General features: G+C 54.8%; 1 protein-coding gene across 13 annotated transcripts in view; it reads left to right on the top strand.

Moving 5' to 3' along the window:
* Atp2b2 (ATPase plasma membrane Ca2+ transporting 2) overlaps nucleotides 1-23,509 on the top strand; it is a 342,527-nt gene that overhangs the window by 169,681 nt on the left and 149,337 nt on the right. Inside the window, exon 1 of one of the 13 annotated variants that reach the window (XM_013362190.4) lies at nucleotides 14,466-14,601. The exons of the other annotated variants lie outside the window; for them this stretch is intronic. The gene's annotated coding sequence lies outside the window, so the exon portion shown is untranslated. Of the gene's footprint in view, nucleotides 1-14,465; nucleotides 14,602-23,509 lie in introns of those variants that run through there. 13 annotated transcript variants of the gene reach the window in all.

The raw sequence follows: 23,509 nt of genomic DNA on the forward strand, positions 1-23,509 counted from the left end.
GGCCTTGAAGCCCACAGCTGCCAAGGGTCTCAGGCAAGACCTTGTCCGATGCCTGGCTAATGGCCACTTACCCTGCATGCAATGTATACCCTGTTCTGGAAGCTTCTCATAACTAGGAACAGGTCCCCATGACTAGCTGGAAAGCCCTGGCATGGGGGAGGTCCTCTCAGCCATGGTAAAGGCCTCCCAGACTTTATCTGCAGTGACCTAGTCTAACTGCCACCCTCTGAATCTGCTGTGGGGTGGGGACACAGAAGTCTCATAGGCCACATAACCTGGTCCTATACAGAACAAAATGCAAAGGCACAGTTTCCAAGCCAACCCCCTTCCCCTCCAGCCCCTTCCTCTCCTGCTGCATGTATTTAAGGTTTCTCTCCACACACTTCCTCGGCAGCTGGTGTCCCCCCAACCTCCATCACCTGGCAAGGCCCGGAGTCTCCTCTTAAAAGCAGCCCCCGCCCCTCCCTTGCCGCCTGCACCAGCGCTGGCTCCAACACCCTGGCCTCTCCCTGCGGGCCCTGGGCTAATTACAGGCTTCCTTAAATCACTGTAAGAAAAAGCTAATTAAATCAGGGTCGGCCATCAATTTTCTGGGTAAGGGCAAGCAGCCCGACACTTCTCTCAGTTCCATGATCCCCAAACCACCAAGGCTCGGAGCTTCATTTGAATTTGAAAACAGTTTTATCTTAGGGCTGAATTTAGAGAAGAAAGAAAGACAGGGCATGTTCCCCTCTGCTCCTTCTTACCTTATCAGGGTGAGGATGTGCCATGAGGTTAGGGTGCAGCCAGATCTGTGTGGCTAAGGGAGTGTGGGCTGTCCCTGCACCCACGGGGGTAAGCGAAAGCCCCTGCATTGGCGCACTTGCGGCTGAGTGTCCTGGAGCAGGAGTTCCATGTATAAAGCAGTCACACCGGCTGCTGGTGTGGAGGTGTTTGTTGAGTGAATAAGTGACTGCAACATGCCTAGCCCAGGGCTGCACATGGGGCACACATCCAAACAGTCAATATTCCTTCGGCCTCTTGAATCCTCTTTCACAGCTGCACCCATTCATGGGACAATGCATACAAGTTCCCAAAACCTTTATATGAAAAAATGTGCTGAATGGTTTTCCCCTTTGGATTCAAGGGTGAAAGAAGGCAGGGTGGGGTGAGGGCCAGGACGGAGGTCCCCGCTCCTTCAGCCCCAGCACCTCTCCCTCCCTGCCGGACGCCTGACTGCTTTGCCCTTTTCTGGGCCTCAGCATCCCCCTCTGTCAAAGGTCACCCTTCCCAGCTGTGATCCCCACCCCTGCCTGCTGCGCTCTCTCATTAGCCACATTCTTGGTCACTTCCTTGAGAGGACTATCTTGACCGGACTATGTCCATGACCTGCACTTGACCTTCCTTATTTGTTCTCACCCCAAGCACTTTGTTGCAGACTGTGAGCAATGTGCTTAAGTCATTAAGGAGACCCCAAAGGCAGGAAACAAATGGTGGCAAATCTATTGTATGACTGAGGACCCACTCTGTGCCAAGTTCAGTGTATAGACTGTAGAATCTAGTTTGAATCTCAGCTAGCTGTGCAAACTTAAGTGAGTTGCTTAACCTTTCTGTGCTTCTGTTTCGTCCTCTGCAACACGGACATGGTAACAATCATTCACCCAACCTGGGGTTGTAGTAGGAATTAACTGAGTGTGTCTAGTGCACTGTGGGCTCTTCCCAGACATGAGCCATTACAATTTCAGAATGAGGACCTCATTTAATCCCCCTCATAGCCCAGTCTGGAGAGTACACATTGGTTCCCATCTTACAGATTCCTTTCAAGGAGGGGTAGCTGCTTGTCCATGGTCACCCAGAACAAAATCGAGTCAAAGAGGAGTGTGTGACAGGACCTGTAGAAAAAGCAGGGCTCAGGGAAGGGAGGATGTACAGAAAAAAGGTTCTAGAAAGGGTGGAGCCTCCCTCAGAGGCCAGGTGGAGTCGGGAGGTGGCTATAAATATGAGAGGCGACGGGCTTTCTAACTAGGCCAGGAATGTGTGTTCGTCATTGAGGTCAGGACGGCAGGCCACAGCGGCGCTTGGCTGGGGACCGGTGTGTCCAGGAGCGAGCTCTCCCCCGGGCCCAATGAAACAGGGGAGCTGAGGCCAGCAAGAGGCTGTGGCTGGGCGAGAGGCGGACACCCCCCAGCTTGGGGGGGGGGCAGATCCTCAGCTTGGGGCTGTGTATACCAAGCCCTTCATGGTACAGGAGCGACCCCCAGGAATGCTTCTCCTGCCCCTGAGCTCTGAGAGGTGCTTCTGTAGCCCAGGTTTGTCCCCTGAAGCCAACCTGGGGCCAAGGTCACGGGTACGGTTTCCAAAGGGCAGAACTACCATTTTGGTGGGTGAGTAAGTTCTCACTTTTATTTATTTTATTTTATTTTTCGTGGTGCTGGGGACGGACCCCCAGGGCCTCGCACATGCTAGACAAGCGCTCCACCAATGCGCTCCCTCCCCAGACCCACCCTTTCTATTTTAATAACTGTGCCCTTATTTTAATGTAGTAGGAGAAAAACACACATTGCAAGGGAATTCATGATATCGTGACTCTGAAGAGTTAAGATAATGCAGTCATCCCAAGGTAATGAGAGGGGTTGGTTCCAGGAACCCCCACAAATTTCAGAATCGATGGGTACTCACGTCCCTTATGGAAGATGGTGTATTATTTGCATAGAACCCACACACATCCTCCTGTACGCTTTCACTCACCCTTAGAGGACTTATAATACCTAATTCAACGTAAATGCTATGTAAATAGCTGTTAGACTGCATTGTTCGAAGAACAATGACGAAACAAAAAGGTCTGTACATATTCAGTACAGAGGCAATTTTTAAAATATAGACATATTTTTAAATGATCCGTGGTTGGTTGGATATGAGATACAGAAAACTGTGGATGCAGAGGTCCAATGGCACTCAATAGGTGTCTGGTATTTTTTTAAGGGAGTTGATTCAAAGACAAATTTTGAGTGTGTGCATATTCAAGCTTTCTGTTTCTATGACGCAATATCTGAGATAATCAACTTCTAAAGAAGAAAGATTTATGTTGTTAGTTCACAATCTGGGGGGTTCCAATCTGGGATTAAGTGGCCCTCATTGCTGCAGGTCTGTGGAGAGAGAGCAGAACAAAACCTCTCACCGTGGAGCCAGTGAGGAGGGGCAGAATTCCAGGGACCCATTCCAGAGCATGCCCCCTAAAGACCTAAGCACCTCCCATTAGGCTCCACCTCTTAAAGGGTCTACCACCTCCTAAGAGTTCCACCCTGGGGACCAGTCCTTTAACACATGGGCCTTCGAGATTAGGGTTAGGATCCCAGCGATAGCAGTGTTACTTGTAGGCTGCCAAACATCACTACTGAAGTTTGAGGGGTTCTGGTCCCTGGTAAGTGAGCCTCCGTGCTGTGGTGATGCATGCACTCCCCTCCAAGGTCCTCATCTTCTGTGAGTCCCACCCCAACCCTTCACCTTCTGCGCCCAGCCCTGGAATGCCATTCCCTGCCATCTTCCAACTGGCAAGGCCACGTGAAACAGCTTGGCCATCCACTGCCACTCCCTGCCTGCAGGAGGGTCATCCTGTGCATGACCATCACTCCCTCAGCTGTGGACAAAGCAAGCTCTTGGTCCTCCTGTCCCGCTCCCACTGGGCCCAATTTGGTGCCTGGAGCCAAGAGCAAGCCAGGAGCTGTCACTGTCTGGTATGAGACTGCATATGAAATCGCCTCCCTGGGCTCCGTCCCCTCCCTCATCTGTCAGAAGGGGACAACGGGATTCCCCAGCAGGGTGACCAGGACTCAGTGAGTTTACTCCCCCTGCCGGCCGCCTCGGCCTGCGTGGTGAGTCACTGCACAGGTAGGGGCTGAGTATCTCCATCACCTCTGTTGCCATTATCGGGGCCAGAGGGTGTGCGTTACCTGAGTCCCCAGGTCTGCAGGCCAGAGGGAGGGAAAGAAGAACAGAGCCTGTGTGCATCTTCGATCGAGAGCAAATTCTCCTGCCTCTTACCTTTAACCCTCTCTTTTGAATGTGGAGAAACTGAGGCTCACACTGCACCCCAGGAGCCAGGCCCTTTAATCTACAGTTGTTCCACCATCACCTCTCACCAGGCAGGGAGGGGGAAGAGGTGACCAAGGCCAGCACATGCCTGCCCAGTGACAGACTAGCAGGCATCCAGAGACCCCCATTCTCCCCCAGCCTCCCCCAGCTCCTCCGGTGGGCCCAGGCCTTCCAGTGAGGACTCACTGGAGGGGCTGTGGCCTGGCCCTCAGCCGGCAGGAGCGCTCCCATCGCTAAGGCAGAGAATCAAGAGCCTGGCTCTTTGGAGATTCCTCAGGTAGGCAGAGCGGACGTGCCCTTTGTCGTTGGCTATTTTTAGCAGAGCAGCCTAGGAACGATCAACACCTGTACGGGAGCTGACTATAAATAACATGCCTGTGGCACTTTCTTTTTTTTTTTTTTTTAAACACATCTAAAAATTGTAGATCTAAACAAGCGTTGCCCTTCAAAGTAGAGTAACAGCGTTAGGGTGCCGCTTTCCATCAGCAAGCCCATTTCACAAATCTGTTGCTGGAGACAATTCCACGGGGTGAGGCCCAGGGTTGCCCCCATTTTGCAGACAGGGAAACAGGGAAAGCTGTGAGTGTGGTGCCTGGCATGTGGCCAGAGCCTAGCAAATACTGCTGTTATTGCTTTTGGGGCTCCGAGAGGTCTAGTAACTTGTCCGGTGCCACACAGGCAGAAGGAAGGACCAAACCAGTTCCAGGGCTGGTACAACTCTCGGGACTGGAGGAAGAACCTTAGATGTGGAAAGGTTCAAGGAGTGGGTGTTGAGGGTTCTGGAGATTCAAGGAGGAGAATTTAAATGAGGTACTATCTCGGGCACCCAAGGCGGAAAGGATAAGGACTGGAGAGGGGCCCTTGGGTTCAGCAGCAAGAAAGGATAAAGGAGGAGAAGGAGAGAGATGGTGGCCAGTAGATTTTTAGGGCAATGCCTTACCAGGTTCACCTCATCTGACACTGAAATCCCTTTAGGAAAAGTGGTGACCATCAGCAGTCAGTGGCAGGAGAGATAAGAGAAATCGGCATCAGTGAGATGAGAACCAGGGCCAGGCCAGGGCCAGGGCAGCCATCTCCCGGAGGGAGGAGATGGAAGGAATCAGGGCAGAAAAGGGCCCTGAGACCCGGAAGGTAGTGGGCTCCAGGCAGCTGTGTGGAGGTCCTGCCCAGGCTCTGTGGTGTGCTGGAACATGGCTAACAGCAGGCTCTCTGGGGGTGGGTGTCCTGGTTTATGGTGTTGGCCAATCTCTGTGGGTAAACAGTCCCATGGAAGCAGAGTGGAAGCTCAGTATGAGGTCACGGATGTGCTCGGCTGGCTCTGTGAGCCAGGGCCAGCAATTCCAGAACGCTCGAAGCCACGCCACAAAATGGAGTTACTTGTGGCCTGCTAGTTTCAAGGAACAGAGGAAGGCCTTGTGGGTAATTTTTAAAAGACTATTTATGGTGCATATAACATGACAGAGAAAAATTTTACAGGCAGCATCTCAGTTCATTCTCAGGCCTGAGGTACCTATGAGCGGCATGTGATTGACAGAAATGAGGCTTAGAAAGGTGAAGGGGTTCAATTGTCAAGGAGGCCAATGGGTGAGCTCATCTATGGCTCTGGCAGTTGAGAGCTTCCACCAAGTCACAGGGAGATCGTTGTCACCATTGGGGGAGGTCCTGGGAGGTTGCAAATACCCTTTCAGGGAAGGATCAAAATAGGAATGTGACCTTCCCCTCTTCTAAGTGCAGAAGCACCCCTCAACAGCCCACAGAGCTCCATAAACCCTCCTTCCTCCCTGTCCTTCTTTGCAACTGAATGTCTTTCTGCCAAGCTTGAGTCTGTCTCCCACCACTAGGCATGTAATAGGTACTCAATTAACGCTGAAGAATGAATCAATGCTACCCTGAAGTTCTCTTTAATTTTGTTTGAAGCCAAAGACTAGATGCCCTGTAACTTGAAAGCATTCCTGCCTTTGCAGAATAGAGATGATAGAGAAGCAAGCTAGACTTGGCTGAGCACCTACTACGGTGCCATAAACAAACACATCAGTCATTCATGCCTCCCAGAACTCCCAGAGATCCAGATATCATTATTCCCCTTGCACAGGTGTAGAAACTAAAGTTCAAATTGGCCCTGTGCCCAGCTCAATAATGCCCCCTACTAACACATGACAGAGCTGGGGTTCAATCCTACTTCTCTCTGATCCCCAAGACCCTGCTTTATGTTCCGTGGTCCCCCACAAAGAAATACCACCTTATATCTGAGAAGCTGTTTTGTTTGCAAGAGCGTCCCATGTCCTGCTTTTATTTGGTCATTGCAAACCAGCCTTGGATCATTGGTGGGTTGGGAGGGCTGGAGGGAAGAGGTCCAAGTGTTTCCTGTCCCCCACAGTTTGACCCACCTCTGCTGGGCTGGCCTAGTGCTCCTCTCACCTCCCGGGCTGCCTGCTGGTGGGCTAGTGAGAGAGCTGGCCCAGCCTTTGGGGATCCTCATCCACACAGGGCCTGCAGAGGGGGCCACCCAGGGAGACAGCACATCTGACAAGGGCAGGTTCTGAGCAAGGAGGCCCCACAGGGTGACAGGAGGGTTCCTTATGGGGTTGAAGGGCTGTAAGCCCTCGCCTCCCAACCCTGGCTTTGCTGTGTCCATGGCAGGAGGTGACCCCTGTCTGGGCCCTGGGACCCCATCTGTAAAATGGAAGAGTAGGACTAGCTGGAGGGACATGAAAGCCTGTCTCCATAAACCCACCCAAAGGTGCATCCCAGAAGGACTTTCCAGAAGTTTCTGGGCCCCAGCAGCCTCTGGGAAGCATGTGCAATACTCCCGTGGGGATGACCTCAAGGAACCTAGCAAGGCCGCATCAGCACCCCGGTCTCCCTAGGGGAGCTAGTTCCTGTCTCTCCTCCCCTCCAGGCCCGGCTCTGGCCCCCATCCCACCTCCTCTCTGCCCTGCTCCCCAGGGCTATTTGCTGGACCCCCTGGCAGGACCCAAGCAGGACCCAGACCCAGAGCAGGGAAATGAAACCCAGGAAGAGTCTCAGAATCAAATCCCAAGTACACTCACCAGCGCGACCACCTTGACCAAGTCACCTGATCTGTCTGTGCCTCCATTTCACCATGAAGAATGGTGACCAGAATGACCTTAAAGGGTCTTGGGGAGAATTTAGAGTCCATGTGTGGGAAACTCTAACAAAGAGCTCTTGACACGCATAATTTTTCAGTGAATGCCTATTGAAGGTGGGAGGTGACTGCAGTGTGGCTGACCTTGGTGTGCAATTCTAATGGGAATCTATAAATTGATCACAGGACTTCGTGTGCCTGGCTCCAGCCCCTGTTCTGCTCCTTGCCTACTCTCTCCTTCTAGTCATTCAGGCCTCCTTTCCATTTCTTCTGAATTCCTAAGTTCTTTCCAGCCTCAGGGCCTTTGCATATGCCATTCTCAGCATCAAGAAACTACCCCCTCCTTTTACCTGGTGAGCTTATGCTCGGCCTTCAGGCCCTACTTAGTCATGACCCCCTTGGAAGACCCTCTATGGTTCCTGCTGCTCTTGCGGAGGCATCTGGTCTCCTTCTGAACATAACCATGGCCTCTTCCATGGTGTCTTAGAGCCCTCTGTAAATACACCCTGATTTGCATGATCATTTCATTTCACATCTGTCTGTAACCCCTCCTGAGAGCAAGAACCAGGGACTTTTCTTTCTGCACCGTCTTCTTAGCACATAGCACAGAAGCTGGGCACAAGGTGCTCGATGGGTATTTGTTGAACAAATGAGCAGATGGAGAGGCAGACAGCACACAGCATCCTGCCCATTTTACAGAGGAGGAGCCTGAGGCCTCAGAGGTTGAGGAGCTTGTCCAAAGTCACACAGCCCATCAGCTGGAGCAGGGCTCTGTGGAAGGCCCTCAGCCCCAGCTCCCGTGCTCTCTGCACCCACTCCTGGGTCCCTGCTGCTGGTGCAGTGGAGGACAAAGAGGCACGTGGGCCACCCTGGGTCCCAGAGAGTGGGGCTTGAGTGGCAAGGAAGAGCTGAAGTGGCTCTGAGAGCCCCAGCCATCTGGCCACAAGTAAGGGGTGAGCCAGTGCCCCCGCACCTGAGCAGCCCAGGCCGGGCTGAGTTCTGATGCTGGTTCCTGCTCTGTCAATCTGGGCTCGTCGCCTCCCCTCTCTAAACTCAGTTTCCTCTTGGGTAGTGACACTCCACATAGCGGGGCTGTTGAGGGTGAGGGGGGTGTGAGCATGCTCAGAAGACACCATGTAGCCTCTGTGCTCTTCAGACGGGACAGAGACTGAGGTGGCTATTTGATCCCTAATGATCCCAGTAGTGTCCAGTCCTCCAGTCTTATTCATATCCCCACCCCTTCTGTTTCTTCCTTCCTTCCAGAAGGAGAAGTAGCACATACACACTTAAATGTCAACTCAAGGGTCCAGCACAATGCCGCACCTCCAGGGTGATCCAAAGAAATGATCCAAAGAAATGAGTCACTAATGGTGGAATGTCAGGCCATAGGTAACTGAGAGGGAGCATTTAGGGACAGGGTCCTCTCTGAGTGCTCATCTTGCCAGGAATCCAACCCTGGACTCCAACATCCTAACTCCAGTTAGGACATCTCTGAGCATGAGTATTTGAGTGAAGTGGGGGTTACTTTCTGCTCTTCCTAAAGGTCATTAGTAGGCTCAGAAAATAGCAAATCCTAGGCCAGGACTCCTCAGTGACTCCAAAAAACATTTCCAAAGCTACAGAGATGCAAACACAGTTCAAAACTACTAGGGAGGGGGCTGGTTTTTCATTCAACAAACCTATACTCATGAGTTCAACCAGTAAAAATAATTGAGACTCTGCGCCCAATGCTGGGGGTACCACAAGCAAGTGAGACTATTTCCTGTCCACTAAATACCTACCCAGAGGGACAGACACACAGAGCCAGGTACCGTGGTGCATGCCTGTAATCCCAGCAACTCAGAAGACTGAGGCAGGAGGATTGCAAGTTCAAGGTCAGCCTCAGCAATATAGCGAGGCCCTGTCTCAAAATAAAAAAAATAAAAAGGACTGGGGATGTGGCTCAGCAGTTTAGTGCCTCTCTCTCTCTCTCTCTCTTTTTTTAAGAGAGAGAGAGAGAATTTTTTTTTAATATTTATTTTTTAGTTTTTGGCGGACACAACATCTTTGTTTGTATGTGGTGCTGAGGATCAAACCCGGGCTGCACGCATGCCAGGTGAGCGTGCTACCGCTTGAGCCACATCCCCAGCCCCTTTAGTGCCTCTCTTGACGGATGAGTAGGAGTTTGCCAGGCAGAGGTCTGGAGAAGGAAGGGGTTCCTGGCAGCGGCGTGCCAAGACCCAGAGGTGTCGAAACACAAGAGTGTGCTTGGGGAGCAGTGGAGGCTGGTGTGGGGCAGAGGGGAGAGGGACGGGTCTGAGACAGTCATGAGGCATTTGGGACTTACGCTGGATGACACAGGGCGACCAAAAAAATGGTTTAAGGGGATTTAGAGCCCACGCTAAAGCTGCAGGGGGTGGGTCGGTAGCAGAAGAGCAGAGGAGGCAGGGTGGCTGGATGGGAATGGGCGGTGTCAGGAGGTGTGAGATGTGACAAGGTGGCATTAGCCTGCAGGGGTAGCAGGATGAGACTGGAAGAGGCAGCCTCCCCCAGGCAGTCCTCCCAGATGTTCCTGATCCCCCAGGCTGTCTATCCTCCCAGGAGGGGAAGTGCTCAGCTCTCTTCTTGGCCTCACAGGCTCCATTTGCAGCAGCTGTGTGAACTCAAACCCTTGACCTTGGTCTCTGGCCTCCCAAAAGGGAGGCAGAGGCAACCATCACCACATACTTGCCTTGTCCAGGTGGGAGGCTGGAGTGGGCTCTCCTGGGGCTGCTTTCTGACCCCTGGAGACATGCCCACAGCTACCTTGCTGTGCCTCAGTTTCCTAATCTGTAAAATGGGGATAAAGGAGGACCTACCTCTCAGGGTTGTGCGAAGGCCACACACTGGGCACCGTGCAGAAGGCCCTGTTGACCTGAACAGGTTGACCTGAACGGTGGCTGTCTGGAATTCACCAGAAGCCAGGCCTGCACCTCCTCACTGAGGAAACAAGAACCAATGGCAGGAGGGGACATTTGGGGGCCTGATGGTAACCAAGAACCATCATATACAGAGAGGAAGGGCTGGAAGAGAACCAGCCCCCAGCATTTTCCCAGGGGCCTTCTGGGGAACCCCACCCATGCTCTTCTATTAACACCCCTAATTTACAAATAGACAGTATGGTGCCCATTTTGCAAATGAGAAAATTGGGACTCGGACATCAAGTCATTTGCCCAAAGTCGCACATCATGAAACGGATATTAGGAGTGGAACCCAGGCCTGGAGGCCACAAGTCCCCACCCCAGACCTGGTTGGCTAAGGGAATTTGGGGCCTTGGCAGGCCTAGGAGTAGGTCTGGGGCTCCCGTTCAGCTGGAGGGGAGATCTGGGACAAGCTAGGCCATCGGTCTCCTGTAGTGTGTGGCCACAGCTCCTCAAAGGCATGGACCTAGGAGATCCTGAATGGTTGCCTCAGACTTGGGTCACTTCAGGCAGGAGCAGAGGGAAGGGCCTGGGGCTTGCACGGGGCAGAACTGATCTCTCTCAGCTCCGGCCCTCACTGGCTCTGGAACTCTGAAGCAAATCCTTGAGGTCTCCAGGTCTCCATTTCCTCTTCTGTAAAACAGGGAAATGCCCACAGACCCCAGGGTGATCCGAGGGTGATCCGAGGAGGTTAGAAGAGAGATTTGAAGGGCCCTAGGTAAGGACTTTGTCCCTGAGGGGCCACTTCGCAGCTCTTTATGGCAGCTGCCAACCCCACCCAAGAGCGGCCAAGGACCCCTGCCCACATGTCTCAAGACCCAGAAAAAGAAAAAGTAAGTGTGGGTGAGCCCCCTTCCTGTGCTTCCTGTAAGAAGCCAGGAAACCCAGAGCCCGTGTCTCATAGAGGGACGCTGCCGGCCTCTGCTTGGGTCCCATCCTCCTCCTTCAGACCTGTCCGTACCTACCTCGTCCATCTCTCCTGGGCAGTGGTGCCCCAGCAGACTGGCCCCAGCTCCCCGCCCTAGCCCTGTGCCCCAGCCCCAAGATCTCTTCCAAGGGGGACAAAACAGGATCTGGCCAACTAAATACTGTCCGAAAACCAGTTGAGACTGGCTCTCCTGCCCCTTTTCCCCAATTTCCCGTACCTTTCCCCAAGCCTGATCCTCAGTGTGTCCACCCTGAGCCAAATCAGACTGGACACAGAACTGTTAGTGACCTGCTGGCTGGCCCCTGCCTCTTCCTCCCTCTTCCCCATGAATGACCCTGACCTGTCGTTTCCAACCTTCCCAGAGTTGCAACACTAGCGCCATTGTTTGTCTGATTTCCCAACACCTCTGCCCGCCCCGTCCCCCAACATATCCTGGAAGGACAAGTCAGATGACCCACATATGAGTGCTGCAGGAAGAGGCAGGGCAGGGGCAGCAGATGGGTGCCTGTGGCCAGTCCAGCCTTCAGAATGACTTTAGGCAAATAGCTTTTTCTCGAGGCCTCTGTTTGTTCACCTGTAAAATGAGAGGATTGAGTATGCATGCTTCAGGGTCCTTCTGGGTCTAGCACTTGGTGACTCAAAATCACATAGCAGCAAACTCTTCAAGCCTTGACTATGGTACCTACCACTTGCTGGGAGGTAGCACCTGAGACCCTGGAGACATCCAATGTAGTCATAGCCGAGAGAGACAAGCATGGAGGCCATCCTGGTCAGAGCTAGGACAGAAGCAGGAGCCCACTCAGTTTGTGGAATCAAAAAGGACTATCCAGCAAAGGGGCATTGAGTTGGACTTTGAAGAATGAATAGGAGTTCATGGGCCTAGAGGCAGAGTATGTATATTCTAGGAAACACCTGCACACTATGCTACTCAACACTTGGGCTGCTTCTGCAGATAGGTAGCGTGCATTACTGAAGTATGGACTTGGATGCCAAGGAGATGGGATCTTGGCCTGGGGCCAGTGCTAGGGCCTCAGAGCTTGGCTATTGGTACCTTATTGGTGAGGCCCAGCCCACTGGGCAGACAGGACACAGTCTTCCAAGTGGACAAATATGGGTTTCCTAGCCAGCTCTCACCCAACTGGCCTTCCCTCACAGGGAACCCTGGGCTGGAAACCACCTCGGTCACACTTGTAGTCTACCCCTCCCTGGCTGTGCAGATTCATCCTCACCACCACACTCTTCTGAGCCACACAGGGCCTGCTCATCTGGGTGCCCACAGCACTTGTAAGAATGAAATGGTTTACTGTTTGGCAGGTGGTCTTGGCAAACTGTCAAGGGTGCTGGGCACAGAGGGGTCGTATTGATGAAAGGTGGTGGCTCATAATGGGATACTTCTGGGGCTATTTGTTTTGTACTTAGAGAACACAGTTGGCAAAGGTGGTGCACTAATAATGGTGCCATTCCTGGCATAGGCATGTTTGCTTGGCCAGGTGTGAGACACAGGGCCTTTCACCCCCTGCCCTTTGCCCATCCTCATCGCGGCCATCCCAGAGCACCCTTCCTTGGTCCCATGGTGGGAAGTAGCACTGTCTCAGGCCTGGGGAGGGGGTAGCCCCTGCCTGCCCCTGAGCCTCTGGGGAAGGGGCTGATCAGGGATGGAGCTGACTTGGAAGTCCACGTGGAGGGTTTGCTATTCAGATCCCCCCATCTGCCCCTGCAAAAGGGTAGAATTCTCCCTCCTACACCCCAGGATGAGGCTGCTCTGGAAACTGCCAGGCCCTAGCTGTTGGTGTGGGGGCAGGGGTCTCTCTGACGGGGGTCCTGGGCTGCTCTGAGGGAACCCCAGCAGGAGACCTTCCCTGGTTTGTGACCACAGCCCTGCCCAGAACCTTGACCGACAACCTAGGGCTCAGCATCCCTAGCTTCTCAGCATCCTGTGAACACTGAAGTCACTGCCAGGGGCAGATGGGACCCTTGGGTGGGGCTGGGGGCTGAGCAGAAATGGGCTGTCAGCAGGTCCTTCTGGTGGGCCCTGCGCGGGCGCTCCTGGCGCCCTCCCTCCCGCGGCCCCTCCGCACACGGCCGGGTTCTGATTTTGGTGCAGTGCAGACTTTCAGCTTAACGAGACAAATTGATATTCTGTGCCAGCCCAGGGATGGAGCGGCAGCGCGGGACGCTTGGGCGGGCAGCTCAGAGGTGGGCAAAGGATGGGAGCAGGAGAAGGAGCTGCCTCAGCCTGGGACTGGCTCCTGGGGCAGCCCCCCCCCCGCCCCCACCCCCCCCATGCACCCCCTCCACACTGACAGGTGCCACAAGACACTCATCCTGAAGGTTCTCCACCTTCTGTGCCCTCCCTCCAGCACAGCACCCCTGGGAAAGGGGGACAGGGCAATGGAGGGGGGTTTGGAATGATGGAGACGCCCCTTTCCCACCCTAACCTCCCAACTTGCTCCTAGGGTGGTGATCCCACCTGCCCAGAATTAAATGGGCAGAGACGTACCAGAGACCAGACAGGAAGAAGTGGGTAGCTGGCTGGGGGTTCCATTCTTTCAGATTCCTCATTAGGGGATCCCTGGGGTCCCCAGGCATGGCCAGCCCCCCAGAGCAGCCAGCCCCCAACTTGACACAGATGTCCCTGCAGATTATGTGGAAGTACAGGCACATGCGTATATCCCTCCTGGTGGGCCCCTGGCAGTCACAGAATGACCCTCTGAAGGGGTCTACTGCCAGTCCTGGCCCCCCTCCCAGGGCAGGTGGGGTGCACACAGTTGGGTGGCCGGTTGCAGAGGGAATGTTGAGGTGGCTGCAGGGAGCTGGCGGCAGGCTCTGCTCCAGGAGCCCTGCAGCCACAGACGGATTTAGGCTGTGTTCAGTCTGCTTCTCGCCCAGGCGACCTTTGCCCCCAGGTCTGGGGGCATCCCGGCCACAAAGAGGGGGGCCCCAGAGCCCCTGCCCAACCTAAGAGTCCCCAGAAAGTAAAGGATGACTTGGGGGCTATTTAAAGCCTAAACCGGTTGTCCCCCCAGCTTTGCTCCCAGTTGTCCTCCCACCACTCTGGGGGACCCCTTCCCCTCGCGCTCAGCCCCCCCCTCCCCTCCCCATGCCCTTGACATTCCCTCTTGCTCCTGGGGAGCGGGCATATTCCTGGGACTCTGCCAGCTTTGGTTCCTCCGGCTCCCACGGGAGGAATCCAAACCGCCAACAACACGGCGGTGGTTCGGTCCACACAACCCCCCCACCCCCAGGCCCCGCACTCTCCGCCCCCAGCGCCCCCAGCGCCCCCAGCGGCCGCCCGCCCCGCGGCCCTCCCCCAGCCTCCGGCAGCCGAGGGCGGCCTCCGCCTCCCCCGGGATTGCATTCTGCGGGCGCGATGCTCTCCTAGAGCCGGCGCCGCGCCTCCGCCCCCCGCCCCCCCAGCCGCTCGGGCAGGATGGTACAGTCTGCAGAGGGACCCGGGCACGCCGGCTGGGCTCAGCCGCGGCACCAGCTGCCGCACCGCGATTACGGGGCTGCCCGCCTGGAAGCCGTGCAGGATTGGTGGTGATTTTCGTAGCCAAGTAAGTACCGGCATCCCCCCTCCCCGGCATGAGCAAATAAAAAATAAAAAAGCGCCCCACTCCGCTCTCCCCTTCCTCCCGCACCCATTTTTATTTTGTTTCATTTCATTTGATTTTTTTTTTTTTTTGTCACTGCTGATGGTGGTGGTGGCGGCGGTGGTGGCAGTGTGGAGGGGAGGGGGGAAGCAGGGCTTGTTTATCTGGCGGCCGCTGAGGCTGCCTTGGGAGCCGCCGCTGGGGGACACAGGAGTGTGAGGGTCTGTATGTTGGGGGTTGGGGGGGGCTGGAATGCTGGGGACCCCAGCAGGAGGGCCTCGGAGGACTGGAGCAGGACTGGAGCGGATGCCTGGAGTCTCAGGTAGATTCCGGCAGCCTCTGGACTGCAAATGCCCCCCAAAGGATGTTATGCAAGGGCTAGCAAGCTGGTGGCGGTGTCGGGGGAGCAAGGTCCTCCTCTCTCAGCCTAGTCCCAGGGAGAGGAAGAGGACAGGAGGGTGCCCCCTGCCCACCCTGGCCAGGGACCCAGGAAAGAGGCAGCGGGAGGCTCCTATGAAGGGTCTCCTTGCTGGGGTGGGCTGCTGTGTGCCTGCCGGGTCACTCGGTCAGGCCAGCCGGTGCATGTGGTGCCGGGGACGTGTCCCCAAGTTCCCTCCATGGCAGCAGGGTGGGTAGGAATGGGGTGGCCTGGCCATTTTGCAGCAGTCATGCTGGGTGGTGGAGTTGGCACTTTTGGCCCCGGAAGCCCAGTTCCTCGCTAGCCTCTGTGGCATCTGGCTGAGCTTTAGGACACCTGGGGCTCCTCCCTGCCCCCTGCAGGGTCAGGAAATGCAGCCAAGGGGTTCAGGACTTGCAGTGGGTGGGCTACTACCTGCAGCCACCCCATTTAAGCTAAGTGGCTGTTCCACACCGCAGCTGTCCGCTGCTCACCCAGGTTTCATGGGGAGGGGTCTCTGTGGCTGGCCTGCCCCAATCAGACAAGGGTCCCAGGAGCCCTGGGGGAGCCCTGGGGGCCCCCACGAAGAGGCTCCACCTGACTCGACCTTCAGAAGGATAAGTGAGCAGGCGAGCTGTCGGGCAGAGGGTCTTGGAGTGACGCTACTCGGTGCGGAAGGGGCTCCCCTTCTCTCCTGCATGGTTCTCCAAATTGCTGGGAGGCGGCAGAGCTGACGTTTGGGGCATTTCCAGGAGCAGCGGGCGCCATCCGGAGAAATTCTCCTTTGACGTGAGCAGTAGGAGGGGGCTTGGAGCACAGGCAGGCTGTGGGGCCTCCGCCTGCTAACTTCCTTGAAGGAGCCGTGGCAAGAAGGGGCTGCAGCTCTGGGGAGCCCTCCTGGGAGACGGAGGATCCAGGAAAGATGCGGATGGCCCGAGTTACCTAAGCCACCTTCACACCCCCAGTGGCGTTCACATCAGGACACATGCATGTCCACAGATGCACTCAGACCCACAGATACAAGGATAGCACCCACACAATGCCTGCGCTCACAAATACACCCCAGCACCTGCAAGTACAGCCCACATCCCTGACTGCCACATGCTTGCATGCAGAACACAGCACACGCAAATGCAACTTGCACGCTCACAAGCACACACACACACACACACACACACACCTGTGAATTTGGGCTGCTCACACCTGCTTGCAGCCCTCACAGGATGCAGCAGCCTGCACATGGAGCCCTGCAGCAGCAGCACCCACCAATGCGTGTGCTGGTGTGAGGGCTGACCCAGGTGTGAAAACAACAGGCACACACGTGTGGAGCTTCAAGTGCCATCTGCATGCCTGTCCCTGCACTGGCAGGTGCACCGCATGCTGGAATGTGCCCACAGGTGAATGTCAGTTGTGCACGCAACACGACGGCCACAGGCACACAGCTGCAGCACCTCTGCAGATGCTGCGTGCATACACACACCCCTCAGCTTCCGGGCGTGCAGGTGGCTTGCTGGGCACTGGGGAGAGGCCCCTTAGGGGACTGTCCAGGAGAACAGAGGGATGCTGGGTCCCATGTGGCCCCCACAGGATCACACAGGCCTCAAGGGCAGGCCAGCCCATGTTCCCGGGGAGCTGAGGTGGGGCTCAGCAAGGCCATCTTGGGTTATTAATGTTCTGCAGAGATCGCTGCTTGGAGTTGGAAAGGAGACCATGGAGGGGGCGGGCGAAGCTGCTGCCCGTGCACGGCTCAAACACCAGAAGCCAGGCTGACCCCTTCCTGGCACCAGGAACTGGCCCGCTAGTGTGGGGTCTCTAAGAGCTGGGGCCTGGGATGCCTCCAGCATCCCCCATAGATCTCTCCAGATCCAGAAGGGCAAAAAGCTGTCTGTGGCTGGTGCCATGTGCTGGCCCCTGCGTCTCCTCTCCCACTGTCCCCTCTCCCTCCTCCTCATCCAGCCACAGGTAGGGCTCAGGGGACCTGGGAAGAAACCCAGTTAGGATTCTTCGAGCTCATTGATTTGCACATGCCACCTCCAGAGGGCCGCCCACAGTGCTGTCATCCCCATGTCCCAGACAGGAAGCTGGGTCCAGACACATGAAGTCACTCACTCAAGGTCACACAGCAGGAAAGTGGCAGAAGTGAAGTAGAAGTCAGGTCTACCCACTTAGACCTTCTGGGATAAGGCCAGTTCCAACATCTTGGGAACTAGTAGTCGAAGAACTTGGAATTTAGGGGCAAAACTCTAAGCAGGGGTACAGAGGGTGTCCTGATGTGGTAGGCAGATCTAACTACAAGCAGCTGCCATCCTGTCCTCCGTAGCTAGACCGCTTTGCCACCGCTTCACTCAGAAATCCAAAGCAGACACCTGCATTCTGAAGTTCTGTCTTTCAGAGGGCAACCAAAGCCCACCCAAATGAAAGGACTTTTCCAAGGTCACGCCGCCGTGTTCCCTGAAGCACTGGGTTCTTGCCAAGTTCTCGTGGTCCCAGGCAAAAAGTGGCAGGGGCCTGTGTCGGTCCCTACCAGGCGTTTGACTCCAGATCAAAAAATGAGTCGCCCAGCCCCAGCCTCTGCTCCTGACCAGCTGTGTGACCTTGGGCAAGTCATTTGAGTTCCCTGCATGTACCTCAGTCTCCTCACCTGTGGCCACATGTGTCTGTTCCTTATCCCTCAACTGTCCTGGAGCCTTGGTCACTGTAGAGTGCTGTGCTCGAAGTTGTATTGGCATGAGGACTTGGAGCTAGAGCAGGGGAGCATCTTGCTGCTAGACATGGCCAACCCCAAGGTCAGGAGAGGAAGAAAGGGGCTGATGATGAGTCTCAAGCCCTAGCGGTCACCTAGTGGGACAGGTGCTGGGCCTCCCCTCGTAACTCCGGAAGTCCCGAGCTACATGTTCTCAGATGCTGGAAGGTTTCCACCCTTCTCCTCGAGGGAGCTGAGGGGATTTGGAATGAAATCGCCTTGACAGGGACCCAGACCTGTCACACCTGGGGAAACCGAGTCTCAATGGCAGAGTGAGGTGGAAACTCATCTCCCGCTCACCAGCCCCTCCCCACCCCTAACCTCTCTCATTCAAAGGGAGCTACCTCCCCAGCAGGCCTGGACCTTGGTCCTCAGCGTGGACCTTGGGGTTCAGGTCCGGGAATCCCTCTTCCCAGCCCTGTGACTCTGGGAAAAATGACTGCTCCCCCACCCCGAGCACACGGAGCCATGTGGGAAGCGAGGTGCAGGTTTCACTCAGAATCTGGGTGCCCGTTGTACCCTGCTCTCCTCTTCAGGGCCAGAACCTTGAACCTGCAGGGATTTCTCCCAGCAGGGAGACAGTCCCCCTGGACAGACACAGGCTGGTTTTACCCCTCAAGTAGGAGCTGGTGGTGGATGGGAAACGGGACCAGACCTGGTGTTGGAGACAGTAGGGTGGAGCCTCAGTCCCATCTAGACCCTGGGGTAACAGAATCCGCTTCTCAGGCTGACATGAGGCAAAAAACGGAGAAGCAATAGACTTGCGGTGCTGAGCTCAGGGTGTGGTGCCTATTTATGGCCCAGCAAATGGAAGCCTTGGAGACCAAATGTGTCTGGATGGAGAATCAGAAGGTGTGAGTTGGAGACCCACCTTCGCTGAGGGGGAGCCTAGGGCCTCGAAGCTAGTCCCTTTACCTCTTTAAGCCTCAGTTTGGGGATCTGTAAAATGGGAACATGGTACCTAAGCTGCCCGCTTCAGAGGGTTACTGTAGGATTACCCCTCGCCCAAAAAAGGATGATGCTACAGATAAAAACTTCCACAAAGACCTGCCACGAGGCAGTATGCTAAAGGGTTTGCCCTGGTCTCCAGTGGAGAACCCTGGGATGGAAGCAGGAGGGTTTTTAAAGCCTTAGAAGCATTGTGTACAGCCAGGAAACCTCTGCAGGATGAGAGCATTCCAGAGGAGTGACCAGGGGCCAAGGCTGGGGGTGGGGGCTACACTGCCAGGTCTCAGGTGGGCAGGTTGGGGCCCTGATGCTCAGGGGTCCCAAGGTACGGGGAAGAAAGCCTTGGCCTAGCTGGGTCCCCACCAGACCTGCTCAGCCACTGGCAGGTGAGCTTGAGCTGGTGACAAGTGGTCTCAAGCTGTCCCCTTGTAGAAGGGGATGTCCTTGCTGAGGACAGCTGGCCTGTGCGGTGAAGGGTCTGAGACGCTGCGAGCCTGCAGTACCACAGTGAAGGCTACGGCAGTTGGTGGCTGCCGCGACAAATTACCACCAACTGGATGCTTAGAGCAGGGACATATGGTCTCGCGGTTCTGGAGGGCAGAAGGCTGAAGTCAGGGGCCTGCCAGGGTCAGTCCCCTCTGGACACTTGAGGAGAGAGCCATCCCTTGCGTCTCCCCTGCCTCTGGCACGGGTGGGCACACCTGGCGTGCCTTGGCTCACAGATGCATCTCGCCACTCTCTACCTCCATCTTCATGCCACCGTATTTTCTGTGTGTGTCCCTGTGTCCTCTCTTCTTCTTATAAGGACACTTGTCATTGGATTTAGGACCATCCAAATCTCAGATGACTTTGTCTCAAGAGCTTAACTAATTGCTTCTGCAAAGTCCCTGTTTCCAAATAAGGTCAGATTCCGAGGTTCCATGAATGCAGGAGGGGACACTGCTTCTCCCGCTGCGGTTACTAATATTTATTGAATGTCTTGCGGCTACTAAGACCCTTTCAGTGCCTCTCTTCTCCCTCACTGTCACCTGTAAAAAGAAACCATGTTCAGGTCACACAGCAAGGGCTGGGATTTGAACCTAGGTCTCTGGTGCGCCTTCTTTCCACCATTTGGGGGCTTTGCTGAGGGGTGCCCAGGGACCTGTGGGAACCCAAACTAGCCCATCAAAACCCAGGGCCTAGCAGGCTCCAAGGCCCCAGCAAGGAGAGCTGAAGGCAGTTGGGGGAGCTGGAGGTGTGGGAGCAGCCTGCCTTGGGCCCAGGAGACCAACACATGGCAGAGGGTGGAAAGATACAGTTCCTCCTTAAGAATCTCTGCTGCTGACTCTCTGTGAACCTCAGTATCCTCATCTGGGGAGTGGGGGTGCTGCACTGACCTTGTGGGGTAATTGCCAAGTTCCTAAATACTAATCTTATAGTCCTCACGAGGAGCTAAAGCATATCCTCAAGCACTTTACAAATGTTTTTTCACTTGCTGTGTGGGAGGGAGATGGCTTGTTCCAAGCCGCTTCCTAATAAGTAGCGCTACCATTCAGTAGCTGCACGTGGTTAAATGAGTGACTTAACCTCAGTTTGCTCCTCCATAAAATGGGGACAGTATTAATAACCCCCACCCCCACTTCGCCTCACGACTGGTCATTGTAAGAGGCCACAGGGTTTCAGAAGGTCAGGTGCCCACCCCTGAGCCGGTTTCCTCACCTGTTAAATGGGGGCTGTCTTGGTTTTCTTTTTATGCTTTGCCTTCTCTTCTCCACGGGTTCTGCATCTGTCCATTCAACCAAGAACGCACATACACACACACACACACAAAATACTGTCCAAAAATATTGCATCTGTACTAAACCGTACAGATATTTTTTTCTTGTCCTTATTTCCTGCATATTACAGTAGAACAACTATTCACATAACATTCACGTTGCATTAGGTATTCTAAGGAATCTAGAGATGACTTCAAGTCTGCAGGACTGTGCGCAAATGTGTTCCATGCAAATATTATGCCAGTTTATATAAGAGGCTTGAGCATCCGGGGATTTTGGCATCCATGAGGGGTCCTGAAACCAACTCCCCAAAGATACCAAGGGACGATGACTGGACGCTCTTATTTGTTGTGTGAGGATGTGATGAAGTCATACACAGGAGGCTTGGCTCAGGGCCAGAGACACCAGTGCTAAAATGTCATCAGAAGACTCGAATTTAAATTCTAACACCAGTGTTTATTGCAGTGTGACCTTGGGCCAGTGGCTTTGCTTCTCTGAGCTCAGCATCCTTATATGTAAAGAAGGGTCAAAGAAACCTGCCTCAAAAGACTGTGTCTGACCTCAGTTGACAGATAGGAAACCATCTTGAATGGGACTTCAGTCATAACAGGCATTTGAAATAGGTCAAACTTCTGTCTTGCTTCTGAGCATCTCAGATGGCCCCAGAAGGGGCAACTCCTAGTCCAAAGAGGGCAGATTTGAATTTTGCAAAGACCCACCTCGCTGCCTCCCACGCTCTGGATGCTGTCGGAACTTGGGGTTGGTAAATGCCCGTGGGAGAAGGCTGTGAGTGGATGACCCCATTCTGGGTCCAGACACCATGAAACTTTGAAGGAAGGAAACGAGTGTCCCCAGTGCCCCATCCAGAGACGGTTTTCTATCCTCTGACGGCTTTTCCGTGGTCAGGGCTGCTCCCCTGGACCACATCTGGCTGCCCCAGGGGATGAGTTCATCTCAGCCTCACTCCTGCCTGGCTGGGTCAGCGCCCCAGGGTGGCACAAAGAGCTGAGCCCGGGAGGCCGTGGAGGGGGCTGCTGGGCAGTCATTTCAGGCTGTCCCCTGGCCCACACTGAGTGAGGGCATGAGCTCATCCAGACCAAGGCCACAGATTCCAGGTGCCTGGGCCTTCCCAAGCGCTGTCGTCTGTGCCCAGGGCTGAGCACACCTCCCATGTGGGCCTGGCTTAGCAGGGATCTAGCACAGTGTTTAGGGACAAGGCTAGACACAGGCTGCTGGGATTCAAATCTGAGGCCTGGCCACCAACCCGCTGTATGTCCTTTGTCTCCAAGTCTTGTTTTTCCCTTGTGAGAGATGGGGACAGTAGTCATAGAACCCTTGTTTCTTGTCTGAAACTATAAGCAAGAGAATACCCTCCTCCCAGAACCCTTGTGAAGAGTCAGTGAGCTTATGATTCACATGCCCAGCAGAGTGCCCATATGCAGTAGGTACATAATAAAGAGCAGCTTAAAACAAACAACAAAGTCCACAGTCCAAGGAGGAATTTAAAGCACAGGCTCCAACTCCTGCCCCACCACTTCTTAGCTGTGTGACCTGTTGCAAGTTTCTTAACTTCTCTGTGCCTTCATCCTACGACCTGTAAAATGGGCAGAACCCAAGTATCCAACTCATAGAATTGTGAGGATTAAATAAAATTAAAAGCGCTTAGGCATAGTGCTTGACAGAAGCATTGGCAATTATTATTTGATGAACTTCTAATGGGTTTCTTGTAGTTCAACAAAAGACCTGCCCAAGGTCACGGAGCTTGGTCCAGCCACCCTGCCAGTCTCCCCACCAGCTCCCCGGGCCTCTAGGAGGCTGCTGCAGAGTTGACATGGCAGAACTTTCTGGAGAGAGCTGAAGCCCTGGCTGGGCGGCTGAACCAGCCACCAGGCAGTGCCAGGACCACAAAGGAGACCGGGAGGCAGGGGGTGCCACCCAACTGTGACAAATACTCCTGAGTGACCTTGGATAAGTCACGGCCCCTTTCTGGCCAGCAATTTCCCAATAAGGACTTGGGGGCCAGATGGGCCCCCAGTGACTTTGAAGTTGCCCAAACATTGCTGATGGTCAAGGTCACAGAGGAGGGAACCCCAGGGATGGAGGGAGCTCAGACCAGGCCCCGCTCGGGAGCACACATTGCATTGTGGGTCTTGGGCTGAGACAGAAGAAAGGGGCAGAAGCAGGAAGCAGGCTTAGCCGGAGCCTCAGACTGACTCATGCAGATCTCTGGGACATGCCCTGCACCCGGGGTTTCCCCTGCCTGTGGCCAAGTAGCTGGCCCTTTGTACCCGATACCAGGCAGCTCCAGCTCCCGCTCAGAGCAAAGTGATGTGTACAAATGTGGGGACCGTTGCTCCCTCTCCTCCTGGGGCTCTGGTGCAGAAGAGGTGGCCCCGGGCTCTATAGCAGGCATCCTGGGTGTGGGAGCTGCAGGTGACTCAGGGGCCCAAGCAGGCCACCAACACGGTCCACTGTATGCTGTGCATTTGGGATGCAAAGTCTCTTCCTCGCCTGTGTCTGAAGGCAGGAGATTAAGAGCTCTTTAGGCCTCTTCTAAATTTATCAACTTCATGACTCACTTCAGATGAAGATGAGGCCCTTCTCCTCACCCCACCCCAGCCAACTCGGGTTCCTCAGCTCGCGGCATCTTGAAGAGGGGATCGAATGTAAATCAATAAAACCAATATTGACGGGGTGCTCGATGTGCGCTGGGCTGGGTGCTGGGCTGCTCACCAAGCCCAGAGATGAATCAGCTCCTGTGGTGGCTCTTGCTGGGAAGACGAGACAGACCCAGGTTCATGGTGGCAGTAGATCACAGGCACCTCGCTGGGGTGTAGGATCAAGACCTGGCTTTGCCAATCATATGCGTTGGATTTTGCAGGGCCTCAGTTTCCTCACCTATAAAATGGGTCAGTGTAATGAAGAATCTGTGACGTGGGCTATTGTGTGGCTGGCGGCGGCGGGGGGGCCTGGGGCTGTTTCTGAGCATTTTCTCTGCTTTCTGAGACTTGGGTCAGCCCCTCCGGC

This window comes from Ictidomys tridecemlineatus, chromosome 16 (genome assembly GCF_052094955.1).
Source record: "Ictidomys tridecemlineatus isolate mIctTri1 chromosome 16, mIctTri1.hap1, whole genome shotgun sequence".
Taxonomy (NCBI): Eukaryota; Metazoa; Chordata; class Mammalia; order Rodentia; family Sciuridae; genus Ictidomys; species Ictidomys tridecemlineatus.